Source organism: Crinia signifera, chromosome 3 (genome assembly GCF_055691185.1).
Source record: "Crinia signifera chromosome 3, ASM5569118v1, whole genome shotgun sequence".
Lineage (NCBI taxonomy): Eukaryota > Metazoa > Chordata > Amphibia > Anura > Myobatrachidae > Crinia > Crinia signifera.
The window spans coordinates 40,890,940-40,896,939 of NC_139219.1; positions in this window are offsets into that span (position 1 = coordinate 40,890,940).

The window sequence follows — 6,000 nt, forward strand, 5'->3', positions numbered from 1 at the left end:
TTCTTTTTCCAGGGTGCATAATGACAGCTATTATAGTCTAAATAGCTGTTGGCATCAACCTGTTTAAAAAAGGTTGATGTTTGTATTTTTATTTTTTCCGGGAATTCCTCAGTACTCAATACAATATCGAGGAATTCAATTCTTGATTTCTGGAAATTAGATGTGAATTTCAGATTGTATGTATTCACATTCAATATATCAACAAACTGATTAAAAGACTCCTGGTCACCCCTCCATATAATTATAATATCATCTATATATCTTTTAATTAAGACGATATTTTGCATTAAATCATCATTCAGTGCATTGGTTTCCCAGTCAGCCATATAAATATTAGCAAGGCTTGGGGCGCAAATCGTCCCCATCGCCGTCCCGCATGTCTGCAGGTGCCATTCCCCCAAAAAATCAAAATAGTTGTATTTAAGAACAAATTGAAGGCATTCACAAATAAAATCAATTTTCAATGGTGACATTAAAACATCGCCCTGTAAGATGAGCTTTACCGCCTGTATCCCTTTATCATGGGGGATACAGGTGTATAAAGCCTGTACGTCAATGGTGGCAAAGCAATAGTCAACCCTCCATTCAATAGTATCTAATATCTGTAACAAGTGGGTTGAATCCCTGATATAGGTTTTTATTTCAGGTACATATTTCTTAATAAACACATCTACATACTCGGAGATCCTTGAGGATAAAGACCCAATCCCGGCAACTATTGGACGTCCCGGTGGAGCGGTGACACTTTTATGAACCTTCGGGAGGTAATAAAAAGTGGCCAGATTTGGGCTTGTGTTATGCATATATCTAAATTCATCCAGATTGATAATTTTATTGGATAGACCTCTTTTTAATATGTCAGCTAGTATGTCAGTATATTCATTTGTTGGATCACCCGACAATTTTTGATAAGAGTCAGCATCAGATAACAACCTGTGGGTTTCTGCTACATAATCTTTTCTATTAAGCAGCACCACACCTCCGCCTTTATCGGCGCTTTTTATTACGATGGACTTATCCTCACTAAGGCTTTTCAAAGCCTGTGATTCGCTATAATCTAGATTATACCGTTTATTTTCATTAGGTTTTAATTTATTAAGGTCTGTTTTTACTAACTCAGAAAAAAGATCTATATAAGGTCCTCTGGACTCCAAAGGATAGAAAGTAGACTTAAGTTTAAGATTGGACCCCTGGGAAAGTTCAGAACTTTCTAATTGGTTCTGGTGTGCGGGTTTCTTTAAAAAATGGCGCTTTAAAGTCAATTTTCTAGTAAATAAATTGAGATCGATCTGTAGATCTACTTTATTTGGTCCCTGTGCCGGGGCAAATGCCAAGCCTTTTTTCAAGACTCGAATTTCAACTGCTGTAAGTTTCCTGTCAGACAAATTAAAAATGCCGTCGACATTTTGATTAGTGGGGTCTGTGATATTTTTATCGGAACCATTTGTCAGCGTATCATTTATTGCACAAATCTGATTTTTGGTTCTCTGCGAGGGATTTCCTTTCCCTCGAGTTCCCCTAGCCGTCTTTTTAATCGCAGTGGTGTTCTGTTTGGTGTCGATAAAGAGGGATTTTCTCCATGGCGTATCTCTAAAAAACTCTGTGACTCTAGTCTAGGTTGGAGAGGCTCATATCTGTTAGTGTGTGACCAACCTTTGGTTTGATTTTTAGAAAAAAACGATTTATCCCAGTGTCTTTTGGGATCTTGACCCCTAACTGGTACTTTTTGCCATCTAAATTCTTGTCGATCTTTAGATTGCCTCTGCTGTCTCTGAGGCTTAGGAGAATAATATACCTCCTCATTATATTCTGGCATTCTGGAGTTAGAATAAGATCTTTTTCTGATATTTTTGTTTTTATTTCTATTTATATTTTTGTTCCCAGTTTCAACCTGCCTAGGTACATATTTCTCAGGATTTTTAGTGGTCTGCCAGGACCGAACTTGATTTAGTTCGTAGTCTCTTCTGTCTCTGGCGTATTTTTTCTGTTTTGTCTCTATAATTTTATTTTCAATAGCTGACACTTTTTTATCAATTTCTACCTTGGCTGTAGATAAATCATCTTTGTTATAGTTACTTTCCAATATAGGGTTAAGCAATGTTATATTTTTTTCTATCTCACAAAATGATTTTTTCTTTTCACTAATTAACAGCTGTATTAACTCAATAGAACATGCATCTAAAATTCTGTTCCATTCTTTAATAAACCCATCATTTTCTTTTCCTACTGTGGGATTTTTGATTATTCTTAAGCCCCGGGGTATTCTACCACAATTAATATAACTGTCTAGGCTTTTTATATCCCACCAGGTTTTTGCTTCCTTGATGAGCAGACGTTCTAGGTCCAGTAAAGAACCACCTCTAATTTCTGAGTTAAATACCTCAGCTGGGCCGTTTGTTTGCTCATCAAAGATCCTTTGACATTCTTGTGAACGTCTATTACCCAGTTCACTATTTCTAAACATTTTTTGAACAAGGTATATAACTTTATATATAGATGAAACCAAGCAGCTACACAGTTGAAAGGATTCAAAGTAGAAAACACAATTTGCAGAAAAAACAACAGTCAGCGCTATACTGTTTCACCCAATTAGACACAGTCCAGTATTAAAAACCTTTCAGAGTATTTTTCATGAAGAAGGAAAAAAGATTATGAACTAATATATCGTGCGCTCAGACATGCAGCTTAGGTACAAAACAGGGGATTGAAGAACCACTTCAATCAAGCAGATACAATACCAAAAACAAGTTTCTGAATTGTCCCAGTGCGCTTAGTCTCAGATGGGTTTCTCTCAGTTTATGTTTGAGATATAGGTGGACCTCGAAACAAAAAAACAAAAAGACACAAAATAGTGTAATACTATTAAACATAAAACAATGCTCCAAGTTCGTAATGTCTTTTTAGAATTCAATCCGTACCAAAATGATATGTCTACTGGTTTTGTAGACTCAAGCGTATTTGGAAATATAGGGGCTGAATCCCACAACAGGTGACTTTTTCTTCCCTCTTTCTCTGAATGTGATGGTAGACACTCGGAGGGGTACAGAGAGAGAAGAGAAAAACTTGGTGCAATAACGTTTTATTCAGACATAAAGGTGCAATAAAAACAAATACCAAAGGTAAGATCTCAGGACTCTCACCCTATGTTAATGTCCACAATGGAGTAATTGTAGACAAAACAAGCAAGATGTAATACTCAACAGGCGTCCCTGGATGCTGGTTCTTAGGGTTTGGTTGTCCTGGTATCACCTCTGTCTCCACAGGCCGCCGACCGGTTTCGATACCAAAGTATCTTCCTCAGGGCATGTGGGAATGGTGAGACATATGCGGTATTTATCCCCCTTCCGGGGTTACTAAAAGACAGGCCTAATTCCAGACATAGATTTCTCTAATATCTAAAATCCTATATACATTGGTAGCATTTCGTTGTCCTGGATTCCCATTCCAGGACGTTTCTTATGTTGTGCAAACGGAGGAACAGCTGTGGCTTGTTGGTTGCTTGAATAACGCTGTCCACTTCCTGGTTCGCGTCTACCGGAAGTGACGTTTGCGTGCCACATGCGTTCCATCTCGCGTCCCCGAACTTCCGGTTTTTTCTATTCCAGGCGGGGAACGGCAACAAGGCAGCGAAAACCGAGGTTCCACTTCATATGTTGTTCCACAGTCATAGCGCTGCCTTATAATCATATTGGAATCCTCAATGTATAAAGTGCAAGCGTGCCATCAAATATAAAAATAGAAAAATGCAAAAATATCAATGACATGATAAAAATATATAAACATATTAAAAACAATGCAATTATATTAAAAACAATTTAAGACTTATAAAAACCATTTAGTTTCGAAATCCTTATTAAGACCACTCGGTATTAGGGTTTTGTAGTTAAAGATAAGAGACATTTCACATTTAGCTAATTTTTTTGTGAAATCGCCACCCCTAGCGCCAGGAATTACTTTTTGGAGCACATAGAATTTTTTTATTTCTTTTGGATCACATAGGTGGCAAGTTTTAAAGTGCATAGAAAGTGCATGTGTTTCTACACCTTTGCGTATGTTGCGCAGGTGTTCTCCTAATCTTACTTTAAAAGGCCGAGTGGTCCTCCCAATATAAAATTTTGAGCAAGTACACTCAATGGCATATATTACATTCGATGTGTGACAAGTAAGGAAATCTCTGATCTTAAAAGGTTTACCATTGATGTCAATTATTTCAATTTTCATCCCAAAGGTGTTCTTAGTGTTTTTACATCCCAAACAATCACCACATCTATAAAAACCTTTTGATAAAACAGTAGATTTCTTCGGGGAGGTGGGACACAAACTTTGCACTAATTTGTTTTTCAGATTAGGTGCTCGTCTGAAAATAACATTAGGTTCCTGCGGTATTTCAGACCCTATTACCGGGTCCTTCTTGAGGAGTCCCCAATGTTTCTTTAGTATCTTTTTAATGTCATAGTGCTGGGATGAAAAATTGGTTGTAAAAGCCCATTTGAACTGATCCATTTGATCTGTTTGATCGGTATCTGTTTTCTTTTTTAAAAGGTCTTCTCTTTTAAGGAGTTCTACATCAGTGATAGTTTGTTGTAACTTATTTTTATCATAACCACTATTCAAAAAACTGTCGCTCATTTCCCCTGCTTGCTCTAAATATATAGCGGGATCTGTGCAGTTACGTCTTAGCCTTTTAAATTGGCTAAGTGGAATTGTTTCCAGCCATTGTTGGTGGTGGCAGCTATCTTTACTGATGTAGGACCTAGAATCAGTGGGCTTCACAAAATTTCTGGTTTTCACTTTTCCTTCTTCAGTGTATATGACCAGATCCAAAAAGTTTACGGAGCTTTGGCTGATCATAAAGGAGAGTTTAATACCTCTATCGTTAGTGTTCAAATATTCACAAAAGGAGTCAAGACTTTCCCTATCCCCTCTCCATAGGAAGAGAATATCATCTATATATCTCCGCCATGTCACCAGGTCTGCCCCATATGGGTGGTGGGACCAGATGTATTCGGTCTCCCACGCACCCATAAAGATGTTGGCATAACTTGGGGCAAACCTGGTGCCCATGGCGGTCCCCCTCTTTTGCATAAAAAACTCCTCCTTAAAAAGAAAGTAATTATTATACAAAATAAATTCTATCCCTTTTAATAAGAATTCCTGGAGGTTTGTTTCCATGTTTGATTCTTGTAAGGCTTTTTTTGCCGCCTCAATGCCTTGCTGATGTTCAATGATAGTGTATAACGTTGATACATCAGCTGTAACAAGGAAGTAATTATCTCCCCATTCGACATTTTCAAGGAAATTTAGAACATCAAGGGTATCTTTGAGGTGTGATGGATTTTTCACCACTAGACTTTACATCAAACCTATCCCTTTTTATAGATCATCATCTCCAAAGTCTAGTGGTGAAAAATCCATCACACCTCAAAGATACCCTTGATGTTCTAAATTTCCTTGAAAATGTCGAATGGGGAGATAATTACTTCCTTGTTACAGCTGATGTATCAACGTTATACACTATCATTGAACATCAGCAAGGCATTGAGGCGGCAAAAAAAGCCTTACAAGAATCAAACATGGAAACAAACCTCCAGGAATTCTTATTAAAAGGGATAGAATTTATTTTGTATAATAATTACTTTCTTTTTAAGGAGGAGTTTTTTATGCAAAAGAGGGGGACCGCCATGGGCACCAGGTTTGCCCCAAGTTATGCCAACATCTTTATGGGTGCGTGGGAGACCGAATACATCTGGTCCCACCACCCATATGGGGCAGACCTGGTGACATGGCGGAGATATATAGATGATATTCTCTTCCTATGGAGAGGGGATAGGGAAAGTCTTGACTCCTTTTGTGAATATTTGAACACTAACGATAGAGGTATTAAACTCTCCTTTATGATCAGCCAAAGCTCCGTAAACTTTTTGGATCTGGTCATATACACTGAAGAAGGAAAAGTGAAAACCAGAAATTTTGTGAAGCCCACTGATTCTAGGTCCTACA